Raw genomic sequence first — 12,107 nt, 5'->3', positions numbered from 1 at the left:
TGCTGCTGCTGTCTGTCTGTGTTTCCCACTGCCAGGGTACACAGATGATTTACCTTCTGCTGCCACTCTGCCACCAGCTATTACGTCAAACAATAGCTATATTGGTTGCAAAACCAAAAACCAAAAAACCATAAAAAAAAAAAAAAGGTTTAATTTTTCTGAGGTGCCCGGGTTGAAAACTGTGTTGTCCCAGTTGTGTATTGGACACAATGTGGGCTGCACGACCGCTGTCTGGGACCTCCTGTTGTGTTTATTTACAGCCCTGGTATCACCGCTAGGTACCAGGGCTATTATGTCACGCTGCCTACCTGCTGCCACACTCACACTGCTCCTCCATACCTCCTCCTGCTGCTGCTGCTGCTGTCTGTCTGTGTTTCCCACTGCCAGGGTACACAGATGATTTACCTTCTGCTGCCACTCTGCCACCAGCTATTACGTCAAACAATAGCTGCTCGCCTACTCCTCCATTCCTCCTCCTGCTGCTGCTGTCTGTCTGTGTTTCCCACTGCCAGGGTACACAGATGATTTACCTTCTGCTGCCACTCTGCCACCAGCTATTACGTCAAACAATGGCTATATTGGTTGCAAAACCAAAAACCAAAAAACCATAAAAAAAAAAAAAGGTTTAATTTTTCTGAGGTGCCCGGGTTGAAAACTGTGTTGTCCCAGTTGTGTATTGGACACAATGTGGGCTGCACGACCGCTGTCTGGGACCTCCTGTTGTGTTTATTTACAGCCCTGGTATCACCGCTAGGTACCAGGGCTATTATGTCACGCTGCCTACCTGCTGCCACACTCACACTGCTCCTCCATACCTCCTCCTGCTGCTGCTGCTGCTGCTGTCTGTCTGTGTTTCCCACTGCCAGGGTAAACAGATGATTTACCTACTGCTGCCACTCTGCCACCAGCTATTACGTCAAACAATAGCTGCTCGCCTACTCCTCCATTCCTCCTCCTGCTGCTGCTGTCTGTCTGTGTTTCCCACTGCCAGGGTACACAGATGATTTACCTTCTGCTGCCACTCTGCCACCAGCTATTACGTCAAACAATAGCTATATTGGTTGCAAAACCAAAAACCAAAAAAACATAAAAAAAAAAAAAAGGTTTAATTTTTCTGAGGTGCCCGGGTTGAAAACTGTGTTGTCCCAGTTGTGTATTGGACACAATGTGGGCTGCACGACCGCTGTCTGGGACCTCCTGTTGTGTTTATTTACAGCCCTGGTATCACCGCTAGGTACCAGGGCTATTATGTCACGCTGCCTACCTGCTGCCACACTCACACTGCTCCTCCATACCTCCTCCTGCTGCTGCTGCTGCTGTCTGTCTGTGTTTCCCACTGCCAGGGTACACAGATGATTTACCTTCTGCTGCCACTCTGCCACCAGCTATTACGTCAAACAATAGCTGCTCGCCTACTCCTCCATTCCTCCTCCTGCTGCTGCTGTCTGTCTGTGTTTCCCACTGCCAGGGTACACAGATGATTTACCTTCTGCTGCCACTCTGCCACCAGCTATTACGTCAAACAATAGCTATATTGGTTGCAAAACCAAAAACCAAAAAACCATAAAAAAAAAAAAAAAGGTTTAATTTTTCTGAGGTGCCCGGGTTGAAAACTGTGTTGTCCCAGTTGTGTATTGGACACAATGTGGGCTGCACGACCGCTGTCTGGGACCTCCTGTTGTGTTTATTTACAGCCCTGGTATCACCGCTAGGTACCAGGGCTATTATGTCACGGCGAGCTGCCTGCCTCATTGACTGCCTGCTGCCACACACTCATCCTCCTCCTCCTGCTGCTGAATTTACCTCCTGCTGTCTTTGTGTTTCCACTGCCAGGGAGCACATACAATGGCGCTTCCAACATGCGTGCGCCCACCAGCTATTTGTTACGCTCAAAAATAGCTGCATTTCTTTAAAAAAAAATTGAAAAGAGAAATACGTGAAGAAGACGATATTGAAAAGGAAGGAGAAGATGAAGAAGAAGAAGAAGAAGAAGAAGAAGAAGAAGATGAAGAAGAAGAAGATGAAGAAGAAGAAGAAGAAGAAGAAGAAGAAGAAGAAGATGAAGAAGAAGAAGATGAAGAAGAAGAAGATGAAGAAGAAGAAGATGAAGAAGAAGAAGATGAAGAAGATGAAGATGAAGAAGAAGAAGAAGAAGAAGAAGAAGAAGAAGAAGAAGAAGAAGAAGAAGAAGAAGAAGAAGAAGAAGAAGAAGAAGAAGAAGAAGAAGAAGAAGAAGAAGAAGAAGAAGAAGAAGAAGAAGAAGAAGAAGAAGAAGAAGAAGAAGAAGATATAGAAGAAGATATAGAAGAAGACGATATAGAAGAAGATATAGAAGAAGACGATATAGAAGAAGACGATATAGAAGAAGACGATATAGAAGAAGACGATATAGAAGAAGACGATATAGAAGAAGACGATATAGAAGAAGAAGATATAGAAGAAGACGATATAGAAGAAGAAGAAGAAAGATAAAGAAGAAGAAGAACAAGTATATACAGTAACACTACTGAACAAAATTAAGGACACAACTTCTCTTTCCACATTTTCTTTTAAAGGAACATCCCCACATAATCACTTGCTGTTGTTACTTGGAAAAAAAGAGGTTTCTTGCATCATTCACCCTCAAAACAAGTGTTGGAAGCTATTTAAGGCCAATTCGAATAGTCAGCTCGAATAGTTAGCTCGAATACCGACTCGAATAGTGAGCTCGAAGTCCGAGGTCGAATCGAATAGTAAAAATTATTCGACTCGAATATTCGAATGACCTCGAATAATTTACTATTCGAATTCGACCAAACTCGAATTTTAAAAAGGGGTATTTGAGCACCACTACATAGTCATGTCACTGACTGTCCTCTGAGGAGCTCACAATCTAATCCTACCATAGTCATAGTTTAATGCCTTCCATGTAATAATTATGTATTTATGTAGCACTGCATCACTTTACAGAGTACTTAGTCATGTCACTGACTGTCCTCAGAGGAGCTCACAATCTAATCCTTCCATAGTCTGTCTAATCTCCTACCATATTATTATTATGTAATTATATGGCACGGACATGTTCTGCAGCACTTTACAGAGTACATGCAAATTGTGTGCTGTGCAATCATTCCAAATTTGGAGGAGGGGGGGCAACCTCACAAATTGCAGGCAAAAAGTGTTGAACTGGCCCTGGCCACCCCATCCCTGTACAACTCATTGACTAAAACCTCCTGTTCCTCCCAAACCCCCAGACACAGACAGACAAGCAACCCCCTGCTCGTCCCCCGAGACTTATGGTAATACCTGCCCTCAAACACAAAATAGTTGTTAAGAAACACAAAATCCATTAAAACAATCAGGTAGATATTGTGGACATTGTGATTAGGGTAGGTCTCATCAAGTATTGTCTGCAGGGCCTCCAACCCCACAACATGGGGTTTTGAGGTATACAAAGACTCAACATTAAGTGTTGCAAATAACCAGTCCTCCTCAATTTGGAAACCCTGCAACTTATTCAGGACCTCCATAGAGTCCCTAACATATGATAACAACTGTCAAATAAGGGGTTGTAGTTTCCTTTCCAAGAATCTGCCAACTGCCTTGCAGGGACCCACCACTGCTAAAACAATTGGCCTGCCTGGTGGAGGCACAATTCCTTTGTGGATTTTTGGGAGGATATACCGTATATACTCGCAAGCAAGCCGAATTTTTCACCCCCCAAAAGTGGCCCAAAAGTTGGGGGGGTCGGCTTGCTTGCGAGTCATGTGCCAGTATGGGTAGGTGGGTGGGTAGGTAGTACCCCTCCCCGCTCCCAACGTGGCCGCCGCTGCTATTACCTTAGGCGGCGCCGCTTCCTCTATCCCTGTCCTGCTCCAGTAACTAATTCACAGCAGCGCGCCCCTCGGCGGCTGCTGCTGTGATGATGGAGGAAACCATAGAAAGCAGTTCCCATAGTAACGGCGATACATATCGCCGCTACAGGAAGCCGCTCTCTATGGTTTCCTCCCTCAACACAGCAGCAGCCGAGTGGCGCGCTGCTGTGAATTAGTTACCGGAGCAGGACGGGGATAGAGGAAGCGGCGCCGCCTAAGGTAAGAGCAGCGGCGGCCGCGGGGGGGGGGGGGGGGGGGGAGGGGATGGGGAGGGGTACTACCTACCCACCCACCTACCCATACAGGGACTATACTAGCCATACTGGGCACAATGCTAGCTATACTGGGGCACTATGCTAGCTATACTGGGGCACTATACTGGGCACTAGCTATACTGGGCACTATACTAGCTATACTGGGGCACTATACTGGGGCACTATTCTGGCTATACTGGGGCACTATGCTAGCTATACTGGGCACTATGCTAGCTATACTGGGGCACTATGCTAGCCATACTGGGCACTATACTAGCCATACTGGGCACTACACTAGCCATACTGGGCAATATACTAGCTATACTGGGCACTATACTAGCTACACAAGGACACTATATTAGCTATACTGGGCACTTTACTAGCTATACTGGGGGACTACATACCCATACTGGGCACTTTACAAGCTATACTGGGTCGCTACCTACCCATACTGGGCACTATACTAGCTATACTGGGACACTATACTAGCTATACTGGGCACTTTACTAGCTATACTGGGGGACTACCTACCCATACTGGGCACTTTACTAGCTATACTGGGCACTTTACTAGCTATGCTGGGCACTATACTAGCTATACTGGGCACTATACTAGCTATACTGGGACACACTGGGGGGGGGGGGGGGATCACGCGGCCAGCATTTCCTACCCCCGGCTTATATGGGGGATCAATCATTTTTTCCTGGTTTTTAAGGTAAAAGTTGGGGGGTCAGCTTACATGCGGGTCGGCTTGCTTGCGAGTATATACCGTATACTGTATATTGTGGGTGTGGTGTATGGGACCACCTTCAAGAAGGAGAATTATTCGAAGTTTAAAATGCGATCCTGAACCCAAAGCAGCAACACCAAGCATTAGGCGTATGTAGCAGAGGGTTAGTGTGAGTGTGAGAGATAGGTTAGGGAAATTGTTAGCAGAATATCAGTAATATCAACAATATTCTGCTATTACTACATCACCCTAATTACCTTACTCCTTTTTTTTAAATGCACACCTTTAAAATATAGCAATTAAAAAAAAGCCTTGTACACAAATAAAAGCCATTTGGGGCTGAGGATCTAGCGTGTGTACAGCTGCCCCGAAACACAGTGTAAAGGTCTAACACACTGTATTTTCAAACAACACTAGTGAAGGAGAGCATTGTTCCCCTTCTTACCTTGATGCTTTCTCCCTTCCCCATGGCAACAGTACACATCAATCAGAAAGACATGTTTGTATAGATTTTGTTATACTAAAGGTGGCCAAACACTATACAATTTTTTAAATTTCTTTTCAATTCAAGGTTTACAATACATTTTTCTGATTGATTGTAACCACTTGCCGACCAGGGCTGTATTGGCTAATCTGTGCTGCGTGGGCTCTCCAGCCCGCAGTACAGATTAGTATTATGCCAGGGCGATCAGACTTCCCCCTTTTTTCCCCACTAGGGGGATGTCCTGCCGGGGGGGGTCTGATCGCCGCCGGCCATCTGCGTTTTGCAGGGGGGACTCCTCAAAGCCCCCCTCCACAGCCATTTCCGCCCTCTGCCTCCTTACCTCCCTCCCTCTCTCCGTAATGCGCAGGACGGAGTTCCGTCCTGCGCATTGAAGGATAGGCTTCCGCCTATCAGATGCCGGCGATCCCCGGCCAATCAGAGGCCGGGGATCGCCGATCTGCCTTACGGCGCTGCTGCGCAGCAGCGCCGTATAATGTAAACAGCGGGGATTTCTTCCCCCGCGTGTTTACATTTTGCCGGCGAGCCGCGATCAGCGGCTCTCTGGCTGTTCACGGAGACACCCTCCGTGAACTGACATGGAAAGGCCGCTCGATTGAGCGGCCGTTTCCATGGTGACCCGCAGACGACCAGTTTACGCCGATCGTCGTTAGCTGGTCGTCAAGAGGTTAAAAAAATCTGACCAATGTACTACGCATGTATGCTCAATTTTCCCCCAATTATGAAAAAAAAATATTGAAAACTCTGAGAAAATTGCTTGGGAGTATATATAAGGAAATTATTCCTTATAAATACCTACACCATTCAATTTTCATAAAAATTGATCAGAACTCCACTGCACTCCCGACTTAAAAACAGGAAACCCGATAAAATTTCTTGCTCAAATAAAAAAAAAAAAAAGCTTTAAACTTTTCAGGAAATCCAATCGTTTTTATTGAATTGCCGCTAAATTGGATCATTTTATTGTATCGAGTGTGGCCATCTTTAGTCTTTCTGCAGAATTATCCTGATGGGTAGGCCATACTAATGGTGTTGTGTATATACCTTTACTGCCTGTCTTTTGTAAAATGGTCTTAATATTAAGAGATAAACCCTGGAGCATACAGAAATACACAGTTCAGTTCAGCCTTTCATGGCTTTAGTGTGCAGACAAGCAGCATTGATGCTTCATGCCTACTGTAATATGGTACACATATAACATAATAATCCACACAGCACAACACAATGATAATGATGACTAATTATTTTTAATTCGTTCAGAGCTAAAAAGTGCTCAAGTTATGTTGCAATACTAGTCAATGCTTGGTGTAATATGCTGCACTTGCAAATCTAAAACTAGAATAAACCCCACTAATAGCACAATGTACAGATAATGAACAATACAAGTGTAACGATCGGTGTAACACAGAGAGAATCTGATTACCGGTGATCTGCAGTATCACTGGGAATACAGATATATACCAGATTATAGATGATCTGCAGTATCACCGATAATCCAATATACTAGCTAACCTCTGGACACCTGAGTAGAGTGTAATGTTTGGTGTAACAGTAATACTTAGAGGACAAGCCTCAAAGCAGTAAGGAGTACTGCACTGATTCCTTCCGAAGACCTGAACTCTCCTAGGAGGGAGGAGTCAGGCTGACAGTAGGAAGGACTAAACTGATAGTGACACTCAAGAGGAGGTGTCACTAATAGGACCAGGAACCGCCTCTAACAGCCAGGTCGGTTCTCGAGGTCGGACAAGCCAGGTCGTACACACACAGACAGATAAAGTACAGATTCAGCAGGCAGAAGCTAAGTCTAAAGTACAGGCAGGGTTCGGCAACAGGGTATCAGAAATATCGAGGTACAAAATCAGAAGGCAGATGCAGAGTCTAAGGACGAGCCGGGATTCGGCAACAGAGTATCAGAATGACAAAGTACAGGATCAAAGTTCAGGAGAATGGTCAGACAGGCAGAAGGTCAAAACAGATAATCACAATCAAACTAGTACTTTAAGCTATCAACAAATCTAGCTAAGTGTAGGATTACAGCTCCAGCTGGTCCCAGCACACTTTCGGATCTGACTCAGGTCTGCGTGCTACCACGTAATGATCGCAACGCCAGACAACCAGCAACTGAACAGCCGGCAGTATATATATATATACACACACATCTCTCCAGCACCTCCCTAAGTGCTGGACCAATGAGGAGCGGAGCCAGAGTCAGCTGACCAGCCTGGTCAGCTGACTCACCTCTGGGTGTCATATATTCCCTGCCTCAGTGCGCGCGCGTCACTCTAAACCCAGAGGGACAATGAGTCCCAGCCACACCAGCGCCATCTCCGTTGCCTGCCGCGGGAGCCGTCGGACTGCACACGGCGGCTTCTCCGCGTTCTCTGTTGTTCACGCGGCATGCGGCGGTTCCTCCACGCCGCGCCGCCATGCTGGACGCGGAAGCAGCCGCCCTGATCTGAGATCAAGCGGCTGCTTTTCCGTGCTTCCTCACAACAAGTAGTTAGGGTAATAATGTACAGACTGATACTAGCAGCAGTGCTTGTCAATAGTGTAATATGCTGAGCTTGTAATCCACTACAGTAAGTCACATAACTATTAGGCACCAGAATTCAATGATGATAATATGTGCATTAAAACAGTCATAAACTTCTTTTGCCTTTAGATCCTTGTGGAGGAGCAGTTCACTCCCCTAGGACCTCCATCCCTATGCAGAGTCCTGAGCAGAGCATAAATGAGAGTTTAGTCACTTGGCTCTCCGCATTCCACTGACAAGATCTCCCTTCAGTCGGGGCACCACTAGCTGTCTACCTAATGCTAAAGGACATCTGTAGCTACCTATGACGAATAAGGGAGAAGTCACAGCTGGGTCAACCAGCTCACTTGCGGTGCAGTTCAGCGGGTGTTTGTGGGTTTCTGGAGGGTGAAGTTTGGGGTGCCAGGACATCTGTGCCTATAGGCTCCTGTGATGTAAATCCGGGCCTGCCTATACAAGATGCTTCTACCCCGAGTACCCCACTGCAGATTGTGGATAAGCTCAGATACCCTGTAGTGGAGACCTCCTTGCATGTCACATCCTTCTATGACCTCAACCTCCTGCCCTTGCAAGATCAAATCAAAACTAAACTCCAATCCTGGAATACATTACCCCTCCTTCTCATTGGCAGAGCCAATTTGGTTAAGATGTGTATACTACCTAAGCTCTGGTACCTTTTTCTGTAACACCCTGGTTCTCATACCTGCTAGTTTCTTCTCTGCTTTGAACAAGCTTGTTAACTCATTTACTGTATCTGGGGAACTGCGGCTCCTTCTATTGCGCTGACAAATCTGCAGCTCCCTTTGGATGGGGGGGAGGGGTCGCTCTTCCTAATTTTAAATTCTACTATTGGGCAGGAGTCCTCCATACCATAAACTGGTGGTTTGCCCAGTCTGACTATAATCCTGCCATGGTTTTGGAAGCCTCTATATTGGGTTCCTATATGGCATTATCTGCTCTCCCATTTCGGGGCTCTAAGCTGCTTCCCTCTCTCACAATTCCAATGTGGACCACTGCCAAGGTGGGTGATGGTCCATCTCTATTCCTTGGATGGGAACCAATGGTCCCCACATACGCCCCTTTGGAACAATGTTAGCCTCAAGAAATTTATAACAAGCCCAGACCTCTCTATCTGGGCAAACAAGGGTATTTTCAAACTCAGACGTAGTGGGTGATGATGGACTATTATTGTCAGTCAATGCATTCAAGGCCCAGTACTCCCTATCTAATTCCATGTACTTTAGATATCTCCAACTATGTGATGCATATACTACTCAATTCCAATTACGTCCACTGGTGCTTCGTTCTAATGCTGTGGAATAGTTGCCTGGGAACATGACTTCCCACATTTATCTACTGCTGATTGGGAAAGTAAAGTTTCGATTGTGTCAAGACTCCTATCGCTGCACATCGCTTTAGTGCCCTCAAATATTTATACAGGGTCTACCTAACCCCTTGTAGGCTGTCAAAAATGAAACTGGGTGCATCTGATACATGTTGGCCCTGTGGTGTGGTACTGATGGGTCTGGTTTCTTTCAAGTGTTCTGGGAAAGCTGGGAGCTCCGCTCATTTTGGACCCAGGTTCATGATCTCCTGGTAGAGATTGTTAATGTTCAGATCCCATTTACAGCTTAGGCTATGCTTCTCAGTCACTTTGGTGAAACAACACTTGAGTGAGTGAAAGCTCTTTCTTGCCAAATTACTCCTTTTCTATGCCAGGAGGGCCATTGCCTTAGCCTTGAAGAGCCCGGTGGCTCCGATGATCACTGACCTTAAGTCTGAGGTGCATACAGACTTGCCTTTTTATAAGAATATTTATGAAGGTAGAGGGTTGGTCAAGCAATGTTATAAGATTTTGAAGAAATGGCTGTGTTCTGTGTGATATCTGATTTTCTCCCATATGTTCACTATTTTCTGTGATTGCTGTTTTGTACGCTACACGCTACTTCAGCTATGGGTGGGGGAGGGTTGGTTCAGGGGGAGACCATCGGGTTTGATTGTTTGGTTGTTTCTGTAATCTGTTAAAAAATCAATAAAACTGTGGGGGTTTTTGTTTTTGTCATAAACTAGTTCTTCCCTGACCAACAGACCCGATCTGCACTAAAACCTGGCACATACCTTCAATTTTTATTGACCAATGATTAGCCAATTTTTCCACCTCCATGAAGTAGGAGGGTCAACAGATTTTGAATACCATGAGCAGATTGTGCAGGTAAACCTTCTTACAACATGGAGATGGTAAAATTGGTGAGACATCGACCAATCAAAATTTAAGGTGTGTACCAGGCTTAACTGAAATGTTAATGGCAGAAACCAGTTCTTTCACTGCAAAAAATGTCTGTCACCTTCATGAATTCCCTGCTCAATCCTGGCTGCTGGTTTGTGGACCAGGTTATTAGGGGATAGCTCAGTAAATTTGTACCAAATATCAGTATTGTTCAGTTCTAATCAGAGCCAACCAAATTACTAATATGTAGACCACTTTGCCTTGAAATCAAACCCAGAGGAAGATGGAAGTAAGCTCAACTCTCTTCTCTCTAAATATTAATAGCTGAGATAAAGGTATAGGGTGTTCCTCTGACTCGGTCATATACAATCTAGGAAGAGAATAGAGGCTGAGAGGATTATGCAAGGCTTGAAATGCAAAGGGGTTTTTAGGATAACAGCTGCAGAATACAATAATAAAAATTACATGTAATAACAGGCTGTCGGGCTTACATGGATATACGCTGCCAGTCATTTTGGCGCAGGGTGAGCCGACTGACAGCTCACCCTGCTGCTGAACAAATTCCGGGCGGCGTTAATTACTGTTCCCCCTACAAGTCATAGCAGCTCAGAGGGAGAAGAAATTTGGGGTCCGTCGATCGTCGGCACCTGAATTACACTGCTGCACAGCCATAGACATAATAACATTATGTGGTGGCTGGATGGTGTAATGGTTAAGGGGTCTGCCTCTGACACAGGAGACCTGGGTTTGAATCTCGGCTCTGCCTGTTCAGTAAGCCAGCACCTATTTCAGTAGGAGACCTTTGGCAAGTCTCCCTAACAGAGCTACTGCCTATAGAGCGCGCCCTAGTGGCTGCAGCTCTGGTGCTTTGAGTCTGCCAGGAGAAAAGTGCAATATAAATGTTATTTGTCTTGTCTTGTCTTGTGTATGGCAAAGCCCAGGTCAGGCGCAGCGCAGTTAGAGCGCCCGCCAAAATGACTTGCTTCAGGTTGTCGGGCCTCACTCTAGTCACAAGGAATGCTGTGCATTTTCATTTGTCACTAGAGTTACACATTTAAAAATTATAGTAGAAATACTGTATCTTCTCTCTTCAGTTCACTTTTTCCCCTCAGAAAAAAATATCTAAAAGAAACAGATAAAAGACACACATGTTACCTCCTTGTTGCTACTTCCTGTGCTGATCCAAAAAATACAATCCTTTGTATTAATAAATGCTCTCAAATCGTCATCTGTCGGGCATGAATGTAGATTTGAAGGTATGTTTCTGTAGTTGCTTCAGGCCATTCAGACACAGCTAGCTTCAGTAGCACTTTCTAAACAAAGGATGCAGAGTGGGGTAGCGTTACCTGCTTGTAACTGAATCTCTGTGTTGTGCTCAGTAGTGTAACCTGTATCACCTCGCTGCACCAATCTATCTGACACTTTCATAGTTACGGCACTTGGCCAGACTGATTGAAAGTTCACACAATGCTAAAGTAGGCTTATACCATCTTCAGCATTTTGTCAGATACTAGTAACTCCACACAACATGGGTTTGCTTGACATTTTCTGCTAATTTTGACTAAGAAAATTAGTTAAAGGGGAACTGAAGTAAGATGTATACGGAGGCTGCCATATTTATTTCCTTTTAATCAATACCAGTTGCCTGGCAGCCCTGCTGGTCTATTTCTCTGCAGTGGTATCTGAATAACACCAGAAACAAGCATGCAGCTAGTCTTGTCAGATCTGACTTTAAAGTCTGAAACACCTGATCTGCTGCATGCTTGTTCAGGGGCTATGGCTAATAGTATTAGAGGCAGAGGATCAGCAGGGCTGCCAGGCAACTGGTATTGCTTAAAAGGAAATAAACATGGCAGCCTCCATATACCTCTCTCTTCAGTTTCCCTTTAAAGAAAAATGGACAGCCATACTTTCCCAGGAACAAAAACATATATATAAGTATATAAATATTTGTTCTACTTACATAACATATGTACAGTATTGTTCTGTCCACGTTTTGATTTCAGT

General features: G+C 45.1%; 1 protein-coding gene across 1 annotated transcript in view; it reads right to left on the bottom strand.

Moving 5' to 3' along the window:
• The window catches only part of LOC137536172 (membrane-spanning 4-domains subfamily A member 4D-like), a 64,795-nt gene extending 53,485 nt beyond the window's left edge, over positions 1-11,310 (bottom strand). Inside the window, exon 1 of the mRNA XM_068258258.1 lies at positions 11,256-11,310. The gene's annotated coding sequence lies outside the window, so the exon portion shown is untranslated. The remainder of the gene's footprint in view (positions 1-11,255) is intronic.
• Positions 11,311-12,107: the final 797 nt, after the last annotated feature.

This window comes from Hyperolius riggenbachi, chromosome 10 (assembly GCF_040937935.1).
Source record: "Hyperolius riggenbachi isolate aHypRig1 chromosome 10, aHypRig1.pri, whole genome shotgun sequence".
Classification (NCBI taxonomy): Eukaryota; Metazoa; Chordata; class Amphibia; order Anura; family Hyperoliidae; genus Hyperolius; species Hyperolius riggenbachi.
Note: the sequence above shows the minus strand (reverse complement) of the source record. Positions and strands in the feature narration are given on the sequence as shown.